Consider the following 20,081-nt stretch of genomic DNA (forward strand, 5'->3'; position numbering starts at 1 on the left):
AGCCTGTGTATAGTTTTTCCTGCTTATGTGTATGTTTAGTCTACCACTGGGGATGAGCATCTGAGCCGCTAATGTTCCCGCTGTCTGGCTGGATCATCCGTGCTACATGTTATAGAAGAGGTCCACGTCCCCGAGAGGAAGAAGTAAAGCCTTCAGTGTTAAGATAACCACTGGGGATGGAGAAAGGAGGCACTATTCACCGTCACAAAAGTGCTTGGGGGTGAGAGTGGATGAGGAGTGGGGACAGGAGGGGTTCCTGGGCAGTCCTTAGAAAACCCCACGGGACACGGCAGGGTCTGCAAATTATACTTCTGTGTTTCCTCGTGCATCTGAGCCATTATTTTCCTCTCTTAGCCTTGGTTTCCTCTTATCTGTAAAGCAGAATAGAGTTCAGAGTGATTGCAAAAAAGGATGAGTACTCAAAGTATCTATGTTCCTTGGTCATAAAGTGTGGTTTCGAACTTCCCAGCCAGTGGCTGCCTCCTCTTTCCTCTTAGAGCTTGCGGTTTCATTCATTTAATCAGTAGGAGACAGAAGTGTAAGGACACCAAAAGGCAAAGACTAACCAACAGGGTGTTACTTAGTGTAAAAACATCACATCTAAAGCTCACCGAGGCTGCAGACCACACAGCTCCTGCGCCCCATCTGAGGATGGGCTCACCTATCACCTCCAGGACCTCAGGGCCTCCCTTGCTCCACAGCTGGGAGCTGACCCTTCGGGATGGGAATTTAGAACCTCTGGTGATACCCAAACATAACCCTCTCAGCTCGCTGGAAAGAAAGTTCCTTCCCCTTCAGTAACAAGCATAGAAACCCTAGCTTGATTTCTACCCAAAGTTTGGTTTTGCTTTTTTTTTTTAAAGGGTGCCAGGAACAACAATCACCAGCTACCCAAGAACCAAAAAATTATACTTCCAAAATCTCTTGATGTTGATTCTGCAAAGAACAAGAGCTGTCCTACGAGTGCCTCTTGTGACAGCAACTCTTTTTAAGGTGAGTTTAACTATGTTTTCATTAGGACCATTCTTCTCTTGCTGCACCATGTCTAGCCTCTGGGGGACAAAGTTCAGTTCAGCTCAGTTCAGTCGCTCAGTCGTGTCCAACTCTTTGCGACCCCATGGACCACAGCACGCCAGGCCTCCCTGTCCATCACCAACTCCCGGAGTTTACCCAAACTCATGTCCATCGAGTCAGTGATGTCATCCAGCCATCTCATCCTCTGTCGTCCGCTTCTCCTCCTGCCCTCAATCTTTCCCATTATTAGGATCTTTTCAAATGAGTCACAGACTAGGTGTAATTTCTTTAAGAACAAAAGATAGAGGTTTGCTTTTCAGATGATGTCATTGTTTGGAATAAGATAGAAGTTATGGCTGCACAGCATTGTGAATGTGCTAAATGCCACTGAATTGTACATTAAAAAAAGAATTTTTTTTTATCATCACACTATGTAGCATGTGGGATCTTAGTTCCCTGCTGCGGCTGCTGCTAAGTCGCTTCAGTCGTGTCCGACTCTGTGCGACCCCATAGACGGCAGCCCACCAGGCTCCCCCGTCCCTGGGACTCTCCAGGCAAGAACACTGGAGTGGGTTGCCATTTCCTTCTCCAATACATGAAAGTGAAAATTGAAAGTGAAGTCACTCAGTCATGTCCGACTCTTCGAAACCCCATGGACTGCAGCCCACCAGGCACCTCCGCCCATGGGATTTTCCAGGCAAGAGTACTGGAGTGGGGTGCCACTGACTTCTCTGCTTAGTTCCCTGACCAAGGATCAAATCCTTGGATCAAATCCCCTGCAGTGGAAGCCTGGAGTTTTAACCTCTGGATGGCCAGAGAAATCCTGAATGGTAGGTACAGTTTTAAATGATTGGTTTTATAGTGTGTGAATTTTACCTCAACAACAACAAAAAGAATAATAAGAATTAGCCCTATCAATATCTGTCCCATAATAGTCACTCAGTTCAGTTCAGTTCAGTCACTCAGTCGTGTCAGACTCTTTGCGACCCCATGAACTGCAGCACGCCAGGCCTCCCTGTCCATCACCATCTCCCGGAATTCACTCAGATTCACATCCATCGAGTCCATGATGCCATCCAGCCATCTCATCCTCTGTCGTCCCCTTCTCCTCCTGCCCCCAATCCCTCCCAGCATCAGAGTCTTTTCCAGTGAGTCAACTCTTCGCATGAGGTGGCCAAAGTACTGGAGCTTCAGCTTTAGCATCATTCCTTCCAAAGAAATCCCAGGGTTGATCTCCTTCAGAATGGACTGGTTGGATCTCCTTGCAGTCCAAGGGACTCTCAAGAGTCTTCTCCAACACCACAGCTCAAAAGCATCAATTCTTTGGCGCTCAGCCTTCTTCACAGTCCAACTCTCACATCCATACATGACCACAGGAAAAACCATAGCCTTGACTAGACAGACCTTAGTCGGCAAAGTAATGTCTCTGCTTTTGAATATGCTGTCTAGGTTGGTCATAACTTTCCTTCCATGGAGAAAGCATCTTTTAATTTCATGGCTGCAGTCACCATCTGCAGTGATTTTGGAGCCCCCAAAAATAAAGTCTGACACTGTTTCCACTGTTTCCCCATCTATTTCCCTTGAAGTGATGGGACCAGATGCCATGATCTTCGTTTTCTGAATGTTGAGCTTTAAGCCAACTTTTTCACTCTCCTCTTTCACTTTCATCAAGAGGCTTTTTAGTTCCTCTTCACTTTCTGCCATAAGGATGGTGTCATCTGCATATCTGAGGTTATTGATATTTCCCCCGGCAATCTTGATTCCAGCTTGTGTTTCTTCCAGTCCAGCGTTTCTCATGATGTACTCTGCATAGAAGTTAAATAAGCAGGGTGACAATAGACAGCCTTGACATACTCCTTTTCCTATTTGGAACCAGTCTGTTGTTCCGTGTCCAGTTCTAACTGTTGCTTCCTGACCTGCATACAGATTTCTCAAGAGGCAGGTTAGGTGGTCTGGTATTCCCATCTCTTTCAGAATTTTCCACAGTTTATTGTGATCCGCACAGTCAAAGACTTTGGCATAGTCAATAAAGCAGAAATAGATGTTTTTCTGGAACTCTCTTGCTTTTTCCATGATCCAGTGGATGTTGGCAATTTGATCTCTGGTTCCTCTGCCTTTTCTAAAACCAGCTTGAACATCAGGGAGTTCACGGTTCACGTATTGCTGAAGCCTGGCTTGGAGAATTTTGAGCATTACTTTACTAGCATGTGAGATGAGTGCAATTGTGTGGGAGTTTGAGCATTCTTTGGCATTGCCTTTCTTTGGAATTGGAATGAAAACTGACCTTTTCCTGTCCTCTGGCCACTGCTGAGTTTTTCAAATTTGCTGGCATATTGAGTGTAGCACTTTCACAGCATCATCTTTCAGGATTTGAAACAGCTCACCTGGAATTCCATCACCTCCACTAGCTTTGTTTGCAGTGATGCTTTCTAAGGCCCACTTGACTTCACATTCCAAGATGCCTGGCTCTAGATTAGTGATCACATCATCATGATTATCTGGGTTGTGAAGATCTTTTTTTGTACAGTTCTACTCAAACTCTATTAAATAAAAAATTGTCACCTGCCTCCCAAGAGAAGGAAGAATGCTGGTTGATGTATAGACCTTTATGGAGATTTTTCACAAGAAACTCTAATAACACTCTGGGACATTTTATGCAATGACTTCTGATTTGCTGGGAGTCTGTCTTGCACCACGCGGGATGGTAGGTAATGGAGAGGAGGATAGGATACAGGAGTGAGGGCTGCATGTATAGATTGTAACCTGAGAAGGGAAGACACAAGAACAAGGTCAACTAAGAAGCAAGCAGGACAGATGCAATGACCGAGTCACAAGCAAAATGCCTCAGGACCCCAAACGAAGAAGGAACCAATGTCAAATGTCAAACTTCAACTAGCTTTTGAAGTTGGCCTTGTAAGAGGAGCCTGAGTTTGGTGAATGGAAGGGAGGAAGGACATTCTAAGCTGGTGAAATTGCACGTGAAAAGGCAGATGCTGTGTCAAGACTGCCCCTTGTGGTCAGGGAGGGGTGAGTGGGTTTTTGTAGTTAAAGTGAAGGGGGGTTGGGTGGGGAGAGGGGCAAAAGAGGAAAAGCTGAGACAAAAGAAAACTAAGGGACCTCATCTTTGGCGGTGGTTTTGAGCTCCTGGGACAGCGGCCCTCCTGCATCAGGCTGGAGGAGACTGTTGGGGTTGTGGGGTGCTATCCACACACCCTGTGCAGAATGAGGAGTACTCACCCCATCCGCTCCAGGAGCGCTGACACCTGGGGCTCTTGGCTGGTCTCTTCAGGACTGTCCTCCCAGGGGGGCAGCTCACTGCCAGTGCCTGAGTCTTGAGGGGAAAGAAACACTTGCTCCCTTGCTTTAATTTGGGACATGCTGACAAGCCATTCCAACCGCAGAGCTGCCCATAAGATTAGCCTCTGTTGCCCAGTCCTGCTTCCTTCATGCCCTTACAGATGTTGTTCCCAAGAGGACTCCCCATTAAATCTCCTGTATGCTCATCTCAGAGTCTCAGGGTCTGCTCCCAGGAACTCAAGTCTAAAATGGGAATTCTGGATCATCACCTAATATAAATAGGCTTGACCCCAGGTGTGGGAAAATGAGGATGCACAGAGTCTGCGTCAGGTTGTCCATTCATCACCCTCTGGCTAGCAACCCCATTTGACTCTTGGTTCATGGGCTTCCTTCAGTCAGCCTCGCCTTTGCTGTCATAATTCACCTGCCTCAAACCCTGAGCCATCATCCCTATTCTGTTATGGTAACAGCTCAGCTCTACCCTTGGCCATGAGGTCCTGTACTCTGCACTGGTCTGTGGCTTCCTGGACTCAGATGAACCAGACACAAGTTCCACTCATTTCTGGGGTCATGATACTTCACTCCTGAATGGCCATTATCAAAAAGTCTGTAAACAGTAAATGCTGGAGGGAGTTCCCTCATGGCCCAGCGGTTAGGACCCTCACGTTCACTGCTTTCAATGCCAAGGCCTGGGTTCCATCCCTGGTCGGGGAACTAAGATCCCACAAGCCAAGTGGTATGACCACCACCACCAACAACAAAAATGGGGAGAAAATAACGCTAGATAGAGTGTGGAGAAAAGGGAACCGTCCTACACAGTCGGTGGTAATCTAAATTGGTGCAGCCACTATGAAAAACTGTATGGAGGTTCCTTAAAAAATGAATAATGGAGCTGCCATAATCTAGCAATCCCAATCCTGGGCATACACCTGGAGAAAACTCCCACTCGAAAAGACACATGCAGCCCAGTGTTCATAGCACCACTATTCCCAATAGCTAAGACATGGAAGCAGCTTAAGTGCTACAGATGAGTGCATGACGATGTCGTATATATACATATATAATAGAATATTAGCTGTAAAAAGAATCAACTAATGCCATCGGCAGCAACATGGACGGAACCAGACATTATTTTACTAAGTAGACCAGACGGAGAAAGACAAATATCATATGATGTTACTTACATGTGGAATCTAAAAAAATGATACAAATGAATGTACTTACAAAACAGGAATAGACTCACAGATGTAAAAACCAAACTTATGGTTAACAAAGGGAGAAGGAAAGGGGGAGGGATAAATTAGGAGTTTGGGATCAAAATACACACACTACTACACATAAAATAACCAACAAGGACCTATAGTACAAGCAACAATCTTCAATATCCTGTAATAACCTAATAGCCTGTAATGGAAAAGAATCAGAAAAAGAATAGATATCTATGTATAACTGAATCATTTTGCTGCACAGCTGAAACTAAGACAACATTTCAAATCAACTATATTTCAATAAAATTTTTTCAAAAATACTTTACTCCTTAAAAGCTTCAAATGGCTTCAAATTCCCCTTTCAGAATATCAGAACTCCACTAACTAGTTTTGAAACTCACTTCAGCCTTCTCTTTACATAGATAAGGTTGGTTTTTTTTATCCCCAATTCAATTGAGTTCAGGGGAAACAACATTTTAATAATGAAGTAAACCAGCTCCAGCAACAATAATCATCACCTAACTGCTTAGTAAAATGCCTAGCACAGAGCAGTTGTTCAATTATTTTTTAGTGAATGAGTGAATTTCCTTATCTCTTAATTAAGTACTCTATGCTGGCAACTCAAGTTTCTATTTCACTACACAAAGTTCACCAGTCCTCTCTCCAAAATCCCCAATATGTTTCTAATAAAACTTTGTGTGACAGAGTTCAAAGATTGATTGACTTGCCTCCTAGTTCCAGAAATTAGTGGGTGGTCTTTGGGTCAAAAATGACTTCATTATGACTTTTGGTATGAACAGAGTTGCAGAAATCTGCATTTTCATCTTCTCTGGGAAATTATAAAATATCAGCAAGAAGAATGAAAAACCCCCACAAACTCCATTTTCAATCAAACTTGGAGAGAGAAATATTTTCAGAGCCTAAAATATATATGAAAGGCCTACTAAAAGTGCTCTATGCCAGGACGGCAGTGACAGAGCTCCCAGTCTCTGCAGGAACTCATTTCCCATGGGGAGAGGTTTACCGCCAGGAGCAGGAGCTGGCAGGAGTGGAGCCTGAATCAGAAGCCCTCCGAGGCCCAGTTTGGTTCAGAGGAGGCAGATTTGCTCAGTTTCAGATCTGCAGGCAGGATGCAATCTATCTCTGTGGCTACAGAAGAGAGTCATTGGATTGTGCAAACAGCTTGCCTCCTGGAAAAGAACGGACACCCTGCCTCAAACACACGCATACTCATACTTAACAATTCAAAGAGCGACACTCAGAAAAATCATACTGACTATAATCAGGATAGGAGTACTATAGAAGTATAGGAATATAATGTTTTATTACTATCATCAAATATATTTATCCCCAGCTTCCCCTGTGGCTCAGCTGGTAAAGAATGCCTGCAATGAGGGAAACCTGGGTTTGATCCCTGGGTTGGGAAGATCCCCTGGAGAAGGGAAAGGCTACTCACTCCAGTATCCTGGCCCAGAGAATTCCATGGACATAGTCCATGGGGTCACAAAGAGTTGGACACGACTGAGAGACTTTCACTTTCACTTTCTTAAAATGCTTAACAGGGCACTCCTGAGATATTTTAGCTCAAAACAGAAGACAAGAATGCCTGCTATCACTGCTGCTACACGATACCAGGCTTTGAGATACCAGCTCCTTCCTATTTAGGGATAAATTAGAGGTTTAAAAATTTGGAAAGAGGAATATTCTACAAAATATCTGACCAAGATCCTTCAAAACTGTTAACATCAGTAAAAACAAAGAAAGTCTGAGAAATTGTCCCAGACTAGAGGAGCCTGAAGAGACGTGATGATAAAATGTAGTTGTGGAACAGAAAAGAACATTAGCTAAAAACTAAGGTCATTTAATAAAGTATGGACATTAGCTGATAATAATGCCTCAATATTGGTTCATTCAGTATAACAAATGTATCACGCTAATGTAAGGTATTAGTAATAGGGAAAATGGGGCATGGGGTATATGGGAACACTCTACTTTCTTCATAATTTTCTTTTATTCTTCCAGTTTCAGTGAGATATAATTGGCATACAGCAGCACATACATTTGGGCTTCCCAGGCATCTCAGCTGGTAAAGAATCTGCCTGCAATGCAGGGGACCCCGGTTTGATTCCTGGGTCAAGAAGTTCCCCTGGAGAAGGGGGAACTCCAGTATTCCTGGGTTTCCCTGGTGGCTCAAAAGGTAAAGAATCCACTTGCAATGTGGGAGACCTGGGTTCGATCCCTGAGTCGGGAAGATCCCTTGGAAGAGGGCATGGCAACTCACTCCAGTATTCTTGCCTGGAGAATCCCATGGACAGAGGAGCCTGGCGGGCTACAGTCCATGGGGTCTCAAAGAGTCAGACACGACTGAGTGAGATGGATACTGTGTAAGTTTAAGGTGTACAGCATGATGGTTTTTAAAATATTTATTTATTTGGCTGTCCCAGATCTTAGTTGCAACATGTGAACACTTAGTTGCTGCATGTAGGATCTAGTTTCTTGACCAGGGAACAAACCTGGGCCCCTACATTGGGAGCATGGAATATTAGCCACTGGACCACTAGGGAAGTCCCCAGCATAATGATTTGACTTACATATATCATGAAATGATTAGCATGTAAGTTTAGGGAATATCCATCTGCTTATAGAGATATGAAATTTTAAAAAGGATACCAAAGATACTACATAATTATTGGATATATTCCCCCACACTGTCCACTTTATACTTGCTACTCATATATTTTGTAACTGGAAACCTGTACCCCTTAAATTCCTTCACCGGGTTTACTCATTCCCCCATATCCTCCCTTCTGTTTCTATTTTTTTATGTTTGTTCATTTCTTTTGTTTTTGTTCATTTATTCTCAGGGCTTCCCTGGTGGCTCAGAGGTTAAAGCGTCTGCCTCCAATGCGGGAGACCCAGGTTCGATCCCTGGGTAGGGAAGATCCCCTGGAGAAGGAAATGGCAACCCACTCCACTATTCTTGCCTGGAGAATCCCATGGACTGAGGAGCCTGGTGGGCTGCAGTCCACGGGGTCACAAAGAGTTGGACATGACTGAGTGACTTTACTTACTTATTTATTCTCACATCCATACATGACCACAGGAAAAACCATAGCTTTGATTTGACAGACCGTTGTTGGCAAAGTAATGTCCCTACTTTTTAACATGCTGTCTAGGTTGGTCATAACTTTTCTTCCAAGGAGCAAGCATCTTCTAATTTCACGTCTGCAGTCACCATCTGCAGTGATTTTGGAGCCCCCCAAAATAAAGTCTGACACTGTTTCCATTGCTTCCCCATCTATTTGCCATGAAGTGATATGACCAAATGCCATGACCTTAGTTTTTTGAATGTTGAGCTTTAAGCCAACACTTTCACTTTCCTCTTTCACTTTCATCAAGAGGCTCTTTAGTTCCTCTTCACTTTCTGCCATAAGGGTGGTGTCATCTGCATATCTGAGGTTATTGATATTTCTCCCGGCAATCTTGATTCCAGCTTGTGCTTCCTCCAGCCCAGCGTTTCTCATGATGTACTCTGCATATAAGTTAAAGAAGCAGGGTGACAATATACAGCTTTGGAGTACTCCTTTCCCGATTTAGAACCAGTCTGTTGTTCCATGTCCAGTTCTAACTGTTGCTTTCTGACCTGCATACAGATTTCTCAGGACACAGGTCAGGTGATGTTCCCATCTCTAAGAGTTATCCACAGTTTGTTGTGATCCAAACAGTCAAAGACTTTGAGGCATAGTCAATAAACAAGTAGATGCTTTTCTGCAACTCTCTTGCTTTTTTGATGATCCAGTAGATGTTGGCAATTTGATCTCTGGTTCCTCTGCCTTTTCTAAATCCAGCTTGAACATCTGGAAGTTCATGGTTTATGTACTGCTGAAGCCTGGCTTGGAGAATTTTGAGCATTACTTTGCTAGCGTGTGAGATGAGTGCAGTTGTGCGGTAGTTTGAGCATTCTTTGGCATTGCCTTTCTTTGGGATTGGAATGAAAACTGACCTTTTCCTGTCCTGTGGCCTCTGCTGAGTTTTCCAAATTTGCTGGCATATTGAGTGCAGCACTCTCACAGCATCATCTTTTAGGATTTGAAATAGCTCAACTGGAATTCCATCACCTCCACTAGCTTTGTTCATAGTGATGCTTTCTAAGGCCCACTTGACTTCCCATTCTAGGATGTCTGGCTCTAGGTGAGTGATCACACCATCGTGATTATCTGGGTTGTGAAGATCTTTTTTGTACAGTTCTTCTGTGTATTCTTGCAGCCTCTTCTTATTATCTCCTGCTTCTATTAAGTCTATACCATTTCTGTCTACCCATGTTGCACAAATGGCAATATTTCATTCTTTATTATGGTTGAGTAATATTACATTGTTTGCATATCTTAACCTGTGAACAAGTGAAAGTGTTAGTTACTCAGTCATGTTTAACTCTTTGTGACCTCATGGACTGTTTGTTCATGGAATTCTCCATGCAAGAACACTGGAGTGAGTAGCCATTCCCTTCTCCAGGGGATCTTCTGACCCAGGGATCGAACCCCAGTCTCCTGTACTGCAGGTAGATTCTTTACCATCTGAACCACCAGGGAAGCCCATCTCTGCCTGTATCTATATCTACATCTTCTAAAAGAGAATATTTATACATATATACCTGAATCACTTTGCTATATACCTGAAATTAACACAAAATTGTAAATAAACTATACTTCAATAAAAAAATAAAGATGGGATCATAAATCAAAGGAGGGACACAACAGATTTACTTAAGGAGTAGGTCAAGTTGGACTGTTATCTGGGAAAAGAATTAAGCTTGATTCATTCATCATACGTGCATGGTTGAGCGGCAAATAGATAAAAATTTAAATGTAAGAATTGGAACAATATAAATTCTAAATGGAAACATGGAAGAATTTCTTCATAATTATGGCACAGGCAAGAACATTCTCAAAATTCAGAAGCCATAAAAGAAATGAGTAATAAATTCAACCATGTGAAAACAAAAATATGCGTGATGAAACATCCCCAAATAAAACTCAGAAGACAAGTGACAAACTGGAGTAAATATGTATATGCAATTGAACGGTTTTTCTACTGCTAAACGGCAAAAGGACATTTGTTACATTATTCTCAATACTTTTCTATATGGTTAAATCATTTAATAAAAAATTAATTAATATATATTATGGAATATGCCATTAAAAAAAAGAATGGTTTCCAGCTATAAACTTACTACTATGCACAAAAGTTCATGATATATATTGTTTTTTGTTTGTTTGTTTGGCCATGTGGCTTTTTGTGAACGCAGGCCCCGGCACTGAGAGTGTCTGGTCTTAACCACTGGACTACCAAGGAATTCCTGTAAGTGCATTATAAAAACCTGGAATGATACACCTAAAACTTAAATCCCAAACTCTTATTCATTTAAAATTTTTCTAGGTTTGTTGAGATATTATTGATGTTAGCCATTTCTTAAAATTATTTTTAATTAAAACGTTTTATACAATTTGAAAGTATGTATTTACTTGTTTTTGGCTACGCTGGGTCTTCACTGCTGCGCGTGGGCTTTCTCCAGTTGTGGCATGCCGGCTCAGTTGCCCCGTGGCCTGCAAAACCTTCCCGGACCAGGGATCAAACCTGTGTCTTCTGCACTGGCTTTGGCAGGCGATTCTCAACCACTGAACCACCAGGATGTCTTTTATCCATTTTTATAGAGGGAACAATTATACTACTTTACAATTTCTAGGCTTCTTTATTTCTTTAAACAGACATGCCTTATTTTCACAGCCTGCCAAAACAATCAGGATCTCCCCATTTCAGAAAATAAAAAGAGGGAGGCCTTGTGATTGGGGAAAGTTGACTAAGGAACTGCAGAGAGAATCTAAAAAGTAGGGCTCCCAGGTGAGGTGAGCAGGTGGTTGCTCATCCTGGTATGATACCTGCCTACAGAGATGGGTACTTTGAAGAAGATGCTGATGTCAGTCGTGGGATGGGAAGCGGAGTTTGCATATGAGATGGTTACAAGATAACTTGTGGGAACCTGCAGAATGTCTGCATTCTTTTGATCTCACAGGAGATAAGCCAAGGCGATGCCTGGAGCCCCGCCAAGCAGGAAAAAGCTCTGCACCAACGCTGGACTGTACAGCTACCTCTCCATGGTTGCCTTGGTTTGAGGGATTCCTCCTAATTGTAACGACATCGCTACAAAAACATCACATGCAAATAAAGTGAATGGTGGTTCCAGTGGTGCATTTTGTGGTCTCGCTGGGCTTCTCTTGGGGGAATGACTGAGGAGGAGTTTGACAGGGTTTGCACAGTTGACAAATAGTGAGCTTATGAGGGAATGGATTTAAACTGAAAATAAAAAAATACTCTTTTGAAAGCTTCTTGAAGGTTACAGACACATTGAGTCTATCACAGAGAAGACTTCCAATTAAGGTGCAACATAAGTCTACAGTTTGGGGGCCTTTCTGTTTTCCAAAACTCACTGGGATATAACAAGAGAAATTTAAAAGATGGTTGGATACAAAAGCCACTTTAGAAAATACCTCGACAATGGTAAAGTTGAATGTATATGTACCCTATGGTCCAGGAATTCTATATCTAGGTATTTGCCCAAGATCTTAGTTCTTAAAAAGGCTTGTACAACAATGTTCACAACATCAAACTTGATGGTGAAAGACTGAATGCTTTCCCCTTTTAAAAATTTTTATTTATTTTTAATTGGAGGATAATTGCTTTACAATATTGTGTTGGTTTCTGCCATACATCAACATGAATCAGCCATGGGTATATACATGTGTCCCCTTCCTCTTGAACCTCCCTCCCTCCCCCCACCCCATCCCACCCCTGTAGGTTGTCATGGTCCCCGTATCATACAGCAACTTCCCGCTGGCTCTCTGTTTTACACATGGTAGTGTATATATCTCCATGCTACCCTCTCAATTTGTCCCACCTTCTCCTGCCCCCGCTGTGTCCGCAAGTCTGTTCTCTCTGTCTGAGTCTCTATTCCTGCCCTGCAAATAGGTTCATCAGTACCATTTTTCTAGGTTCCATATGTACGCATTCATATGCAATATTGGTTTTTTTCTTTCTGACTTACTTCACTCTGTATGTCACTAGAACTGACTCAAATGTGTTCCTTTTTATGACTGAGCACTATTCCATTGTACATATATACCACAACTTCTTTATCCATTCATATGTTGACAGACATCTGGGTTGCTTCCCTGCCCTGGCTATTATAAATAGTGCTGCAGACGAACATTGGGGTACATGTGTCTTTTTCAATTGTGGTTTCCTTAGGGTGTATGCCTGGTGGTGGGATTGCTGGGTCATTTGGTAGTTTTATTCCTAGTTTTTAAAGAAATCCCCATACTGTTCTCCATAGTGACTGTATCCGTTTACATTCCCACCAAAGGTGAAGAGGGTTCCCGTTATTTTTACATCCTTTCCAGCATTTATTGTTTGCAGATTTTTTGATGATGGCCATTCTGACCAGTGTGAGCTGATACCTGATTGTAGTTGCCTTTGCCTTAAAGTCAGGACCAAGACAAGGATGTCTGCTCTTGCCACTTCTATCATTGCATATTGGAGGTTCTGGTTAGGAAAATAAGGCAAGAAAAAGAACTGCTGAATAAAATGCATCCAGATTGGAAAGGAAGAAGTAAAACTATGTCTCTCTGCAGAGGACCTGATCTTTTATGTAGAAAATTGTAAGGAATCCATAAGAAAAGGAAAACTCTTAGGGCTATTAAGTGGGTTCAGCAGATTACAGGATACAAGATCAACATAAATCAATAATATTTCTATTCAAATATTAATCTCATCCAGAAATCCTCACAGACATACCCTGAATACTGTTCAACCAAATGTCTGTGGCTCAGTCAAGTTGACACATAAAATTAACCATTACAAGTTGCCTGCACTGGCTTGATTTCACAGGGGCTCTGGAGCATGAATTGCTCCACAGAATTAGTTCCATTCTGAGGCAAAGAGGCTGGCCTTTTGTATCCACATGTCAGTGAGGCATCTTCCTACTTAAGCCAAGAGTAGATCTGTGGTAGGACTTCCTCGGTGGCTGGTCCACTGGATAAGACTGCATGTCCAGTGTGGGGCCTGGGTTCGATCTCTGGTCAGGGAGTTAGATCCCACATGCCATGCAGCCCATAAATAAATAAATTAATTAAGAGAGTAGTTTTCTGGGGAAAAAAAGCAACTAACACTCACAGCAGCTAAAGGAAGGGTGCAGCAGTAGGCAAAGGCTTCTGGGTAGGGTACCAACAACATCCACTACAGAGGCAATCTCAAAATTCCAGTGCAGAGATGGAGGAGCAGAGGGAGAGAGAAATAAATCTTTATAAACAAACTAATATGAAATCTCCATTCAAAAGGAGCCTGCAATCCAACATTCCTTACTCCAAGGAAGAAATATGATTGTACAATGAACAAGATCAACACTCAAAACGAGATCACTTGAGATGAACTCAATATAAGAAAATAGCAGGGAAAATATTTCTAAATAAACATGCTGATCATTTGGAGGAAGTAATAACACCCACTAACAAAGAACAAACATTTTTACTGACACCTGATGGAACTGATCCTACCCAAAGGTGTTAGGAGAGATGAATGCGAGTGTTAACAGTGAACTTCCTTCTACAACTGAACTGAACTTCTATTTCAAGATCTGAGATCTGACTTCTCTCCCAGAAATCAGAGACCTAATCTCAGTCAATTCAGCATTTCACCCACTCCGCCTTCCTTCAGTGGCATTTTGGTATTACAATTTTGGAAAATGGTCTTCGTCATCCGTTGTCAGCAACTGCTGAGACTTGCCTAATCCCGCCCAGGCCTCAACCATCAATCCATGGACTGACCTGCTGAGTTTATTCACCGATCCTGTGGCAACACTGGAAACGCTCCATTTTCCCCTGTGTTCCTCTGTGGCCTCAGCAGACATAGCAGGGCTTTCTGGAGCCGTTGCTACTTCCTGCTGCTCTGGCTGGCGTGAGAGATCACCCTTCTTCTCCCTGCTCCATCTCTGGATCATAGGAAACCTTGAAGGGACCTTCGTCCTTGTGCAGACACCTATGCTATGCTTCCTCCAGACTTGAGCTACAATGGAAAATGCAGAGATCTTGCGTCCTCCCTTTTTGCTCAAATTTCAAGACCTTGGTAGGGATTCCATTGTGTTCTCTAGCTCTAAAAGCCTGGCCATGGGCGATGGCCATACAAGGACCCTTCCCAGATGTACTTCCTAGCATCTGACTTTTGCTTTCCTTCTGACTCCTCTCTCTCAGCCCATGGAAGCCTCTTCCCTCTCAGGGCCCCTTCCTAAGAAGTTAGATCTGAAGGAGAAAAGCAAGCATGTGTCATTTCAGAAATAAAGATTGGGACATGCTTAATTTTAAAATCATTAGAAATTGAGCGATGGGAGTGGACAAAGAGCAGTGAAGATTAAGAAAAGCTGGCCAAGCAATATGGACCATGGTAAAATGTCTTGTAAAAACTGGAATATCTGATATTCAGTACAATTAAGCTTATGCTATTACTCTGTAGACCGCCCCCACCCCTGTCTCTTTAAGCTTCTGTAAAGTTCGAAAGATGAAAGGGCCAGTGTGGGTGAGGTTTTTGTGAAACTCAAGGGACTCAGTTCCACATTTGAGTCAAGATACTGCAAGAAAATATGTGGGACGGTGAGCTTGTTCATGCCTTGAACTCATTCAGTGGAGGCAGAGTGTCTAGCCAGAGGAAACGATGAGAAGGAAGCCCTCCAGGGGTTCACAGAAATCTTGGGAAGGTTTTAAAAACAAGTCTTTTCTAGATTTTCAAAGAGAAGGAAACCTCAGCTGACATCTGGTAGACATGGCTAAAGGAGTGCTAAAAACACATGGGCCCACTCCCAATCTGTGAGTATATAGAAGTTTTTTTTTTTTTTTTGCATTCAGGAAGCATTGATGGACAACTTACTATGGGCTAGATGTGCTGAACTGGGTACCAAGGATACAAGAATGAAAATCACATGGTAGTTGTTATGAAGGCTCTCTGGTCAGTGGTAAAGAAATAACTACAGTTTTATGAGCTAAGTGCCATAGAGGGGATGTAACCAGAGAAAGGGTTAACAGTCCCTCCACTAACAAATATCAGGGACCCTGGCTCTTTCATTTCCTCATCTGCTCCTGAGGCTCACAGAATGTTTTGCCAACCTGGTCCTAATCCACATGTCTGAATTTCTGACACAGTGCCCTGGATATTTACTTATGTGTCTTTTGCCTAATTAAACGATGGAAGTTTCTCTTCTTTTTTGATTGTTATTATCATTGCCTGTTGGTTCATGAGCATAGGACAACTCTGCAGAAGCTCCATGGTGATCCCATGTTATAGTTAAGCTGATGGGAGACCAAGTGTCACCAAAACAGGAAATTACCCATCATCTCAAAAACCTTTGGGTGAGATAATTGCCTTGATGTCCATAGTTAGCATGGAGGGGGGTGGGCGTTTGTCCCAAAGAGACTGATGAGATTCTTAGCACATTCAGCTTGAAGATGGAGAGATTTTATGACACATGCTAGAGATGGAGGGATTGTGTGGGACATGCTTTCTTTAAGTGGGAATGGCAAAGAAGAATTCTCCCCTCCCATTTTCAATAATAACAATAGCAATCAAAAAAAGAAAGAAAGAAAGAAAATAAATTTTCTAAGTGTCAACAGTTTAGGAGGAAACTAAGTTCTTGTATTTCAGACTCTGCAACAGAGGGATTCATGGGACCCTGAAGCATGTTAACTAAAATTTTAGAAACCAATGCCTGATTGAAATAAAAAGGTGTTTATTTGGGGTTTGTTAAGGCTGTAGCCTGGGAGACACAGACTCGAGAAGCACCAGAGTTTGTTCTGCTGGACTACAAAATGAGAGAGGCTGATACACGCAAAACCCACAGGTTACAGTGAGTTTCAGGAGTTGCTTATCGAGCATTAGAATTGGAGCTGGTGAGAAGCAAGGGAACTAGTTAAGACTGGCTGGGGTCCGAATATTTCTGGAATTCTCTATTGTCTTTCTGGATCTCTGCAGTTGCTGCTTCCTCTCTGAAGTGCCTTCTGTTCTCTTCATCTCTGCTCCTCCTCCTCTCATTCCCCGTGCGTCTCCACTCCGGCAGGCTTACCCTGACCAACACCTGCTCTGCGCCAGGGCCAGGTCTAGAGCAGGCATGCTCACAGCATGCTGTTCTCCTTGAAACTGTCTTCCCCACAACACTGCCTCGTCCATTCATACACACCTGTGTGATCCTCGCGGGGCAAGAAATATATCCTACTCAGTAACATGGGGTTCAGAGTAAGTACTGAATGAACGTTTACTGTGTGGGTGAAGACACTCTGCTCATAGTTAAAGGTGAGGAGCACACCGACCCTAAAAGGGACAGGATCTGAACCCCCCAGGGGTCCTCTCTAGCACTTCTTGGAACACTTAATGTCTTCAAAGGTGTGGAAAGGAGGACAGGTGAGCCAGAATGGCCCAACTGCCTGGATAAAGATCCTCTTGCCTAGTAAAAATTAAAGCCACGGTGAAGTAAATTGGGCAGGTCGCACATCTTGCCTTATGGCACCACCCTTATGGCAGAAAGCGAAGAGGAACTAAAGAGCCTCTTGATGGAAGTGAAAGAGGAGAGTGAAGAAGCTGGCTTAAAACTCAACATTCAGAAAGCTAAGATCATGGCATCTGGTCCATCACTTCATGGCAAATCGATGGGGAAACAATGGAAACGGTGACAGAATTTTTTTTTCTTGGGCTCCAAAATCACTGCAGATGGTGAATGAAGCCATGATATTAAAAGACGGTTGCTCCTTGGAAGAAAAGCTGTGACAAACCTAGACAGCATATTCAAAAGCAGAGACATTACTTTGCTGACAGATGTCCATCTAGTCAAAGCTATGGTTTTTCCAGTAGTCATGGATGGATGTGAGAGTTGAACCATAAAGAAAGCTGAGCGTCAAAGAATTGATGCGTTTTGAACTGCGGTATTGGAGAAGACTCTTGAGAGTCCCTTGGACAGCAAAGAGATCAAACCAGTCAATCCTAAAGGAAATCAGTCCTGAATATTCATTGGAAGGACTGATGCCGAAGCTGAAGCTTCAATACTTTGGCCACCTCATGTGAAGAACTGACTCATTGGAAAAGATTCTGATGCTGGGAAAAACTGAAGGCAGGAGGAGAATGATGGGATGACAGAGGATGAGATGGTTGGATGGCATCACTGACTCGATGGACATGAGTTTGAGCAAGCTCTGGGAGCTGGTGTTGGACAGGGAAGCCCTGCTGGGCTGCAGTCCATGGGTTCACAGAGTCCGACACAACTGAGCGACTGAACTGAACTGAACTGCACATCTTGCTCAGAAATCTAAATCCAAAGGCTTTGCCAAAGATAAAACGGGAAACCAAACTGAACTTTAAGCGCAGGGCACACTCCTGTCATCTCACCCTGCCATATACTTTTCCTAGTGAGGTCTGTGTTCAGGGCCACAATTCCCATCTGACTAATACCTGGCAGGACCACCAAAGGCCAGTAATCTGCAAAAAATGACGAATCCCACTCATTAACACAGGTGAAACATAGCTGCTATGGAAGAAGCAGAGTGCTCTGCCAACAGGACCTGGCACCAGAGGTGAAAGGACCCGATTCATGCTCCCCAGGTTCTCAGACTTGAGTGGGAAGAATGGAAATACATATAACACTCTGGAATTTCCTCCTGGAACACACCCTCTTGAACCTGGCTACCAGGCTGTAAGAAGTCCTAGACCATGGGTGGAAGCTTTGGTTGACAATCCCAGCTGAGTTCAGCCTTCAGACACGCCAGCCCAAAGGCCATCTGGAGTGAAGGAACCTCCAGACGATTCTAGGACCCGGCAGAGGCCGCAGTGTCACAACGCTGACAAGCCATCCTGCAGAGTCTGTCTGAATTCCGGATCCATGGAATCACATGCATCACAAGATAGTTTTCTATGCCACTTCCACAAATGTATTGAAGTGCTTGGATGTGTAGCAACAGACCATGAGCGGCAGGCACATAGTGATGGGACGTGCCCTTCGGATTAGAAATTAAGGTGTTGGCACCAGAGAGTTGCTTCAATTTTGAGAACAGGTGAACAGAGGCTTTAAAGGAATGGAGGACCCTTCAGTCTACACTGAGGTTTCTGACGTCCACGCTGGATTTCAAGTGTTTTCTGTCGGCATAAGCTGCCCCCAGCAAGGTCAGGCCAGTGCCGGAGGGTCCTGAGGGATGACGCACCTTCCGTTTTCGGTGCAGCCTCTGCCCTCCCTTTTTCTGGTCCGTGTCCATCTTCGATACCAAACTATCTCTTTGGCTTTGCGTCCTTCAGTCAAGCGCAGTGTCCAGTCAGAAGGGCCCAGCTGTTGAACTGAGCACAAGGCGGGTACAAGGAGAGGGCAGTGGCTCCTGGTGGGTTCTCTCCCCAGCCTGTCCCTCAGGTTTCCAGATGACCCTTTACCTGCTTCTGTGGAGGAATGTGATGGGAAAGCATCCAAATAGCCTTCAGGAAACCCTTTCTCCATGGCAAGTGACCTGGGAGGTGCTTTTATGATTATTGCCTTTGATGTAAAAACTCCACAAGTGGAGGCCCCCTTACGAAATGAGGGCTTAATAAGTGAATCACTTGCTTAAGATCATATTGATGGTGAGTGATGAGCGGGGAGCACCCACTTGTGTTTTTGCAGCACCCCCCCGCCCCCAGCCTGTCCCATTTCACCCAGGAGACAGTGGTGCTGGCCTGGGGGCTTACAAGCCTGGGGCTCCTAGGGGACTTCCTTATACATGGAAAGCCCCTGGGGGTACAAATAGAGCAGCTGTCTGCTGGGGAATCAGCTGAGAATCGTCACAGATGGCTGCTGGGTGTCTAGTTAGCAAACCTCAGGCCCCAAAGGCTGGAAGGCAGGGGACAACCCGGGAACACACTCAGTTAGATCAAGAGCAGAGGCTGGGCGGAACCCAGAACCCCTCACCCTGAGCATCTGGACGCTGACCAGACTCTCCTCACAGCCCACGAGTGGCTGGACCGCATGAGCCGTCCTCTCTACCACAGACCAGACAGAATCCCTCAGAGTACGAGCTGAAAAAGCAGTTTCAGGAAATGACTTTTTTTTTAATGATTGTAAGGCAAGAAACAAAGGCCACACAAAATCATTTCCTATGTATGTCGTCTGCCAGAAGACCTAGCGCTTGTTGGGGAAACAGTGAAAGAAAAACCCAAACTCAGATGAACACGAAACAATCTCATTCTGAACAAACTGGATTTGCTGACAGATAAAAAGAGAGAGAGAGAGACAGTGACTGGCCTGACTCAGAGCAAGGCAAAGAGACAGAGGGAGGTGGGAGGGGTGTGAGCAGTCTTCTTCATTCCCTCCTCGGCTCAAGCCAGATCTTCTGAAATTGTCTGGCAGTTTCTTGAAAAAGTTAAACATACACTTATCATATGACTGAAGAATTCCACTCCCAGGTGCCTACCCAAGGGAAAGGAAAACAGTTGATCACACAGAGAATTGGGCACAGATGT

General features: G+C 43.8%; 1 non-coding gene across 1 annotated transcript; it reads left to right on the forward strand.

The window, feature by feature from the left end:
• Positions 8,388 to 8,459, forward strand: TRNAW-CCA. Its single transcript has one exon. It is a non-coding gene; the product is annotated as a tRNA-Trp (tRNA).

Source organism: Capra hircus, chromosome 22 (assembly GCF_001704415.2).
Source record: "Capra hircus breed San Clemente chromosome 22, ASM170441v1, whole genome shotgun sequence".
NCBI classification, from domain to species: domain Eukaryota; kingdom Metazoa; phylum Chordata; class Mammalia; order Artiodactyla; family Bovidae; genus Capra; species Capra hircus.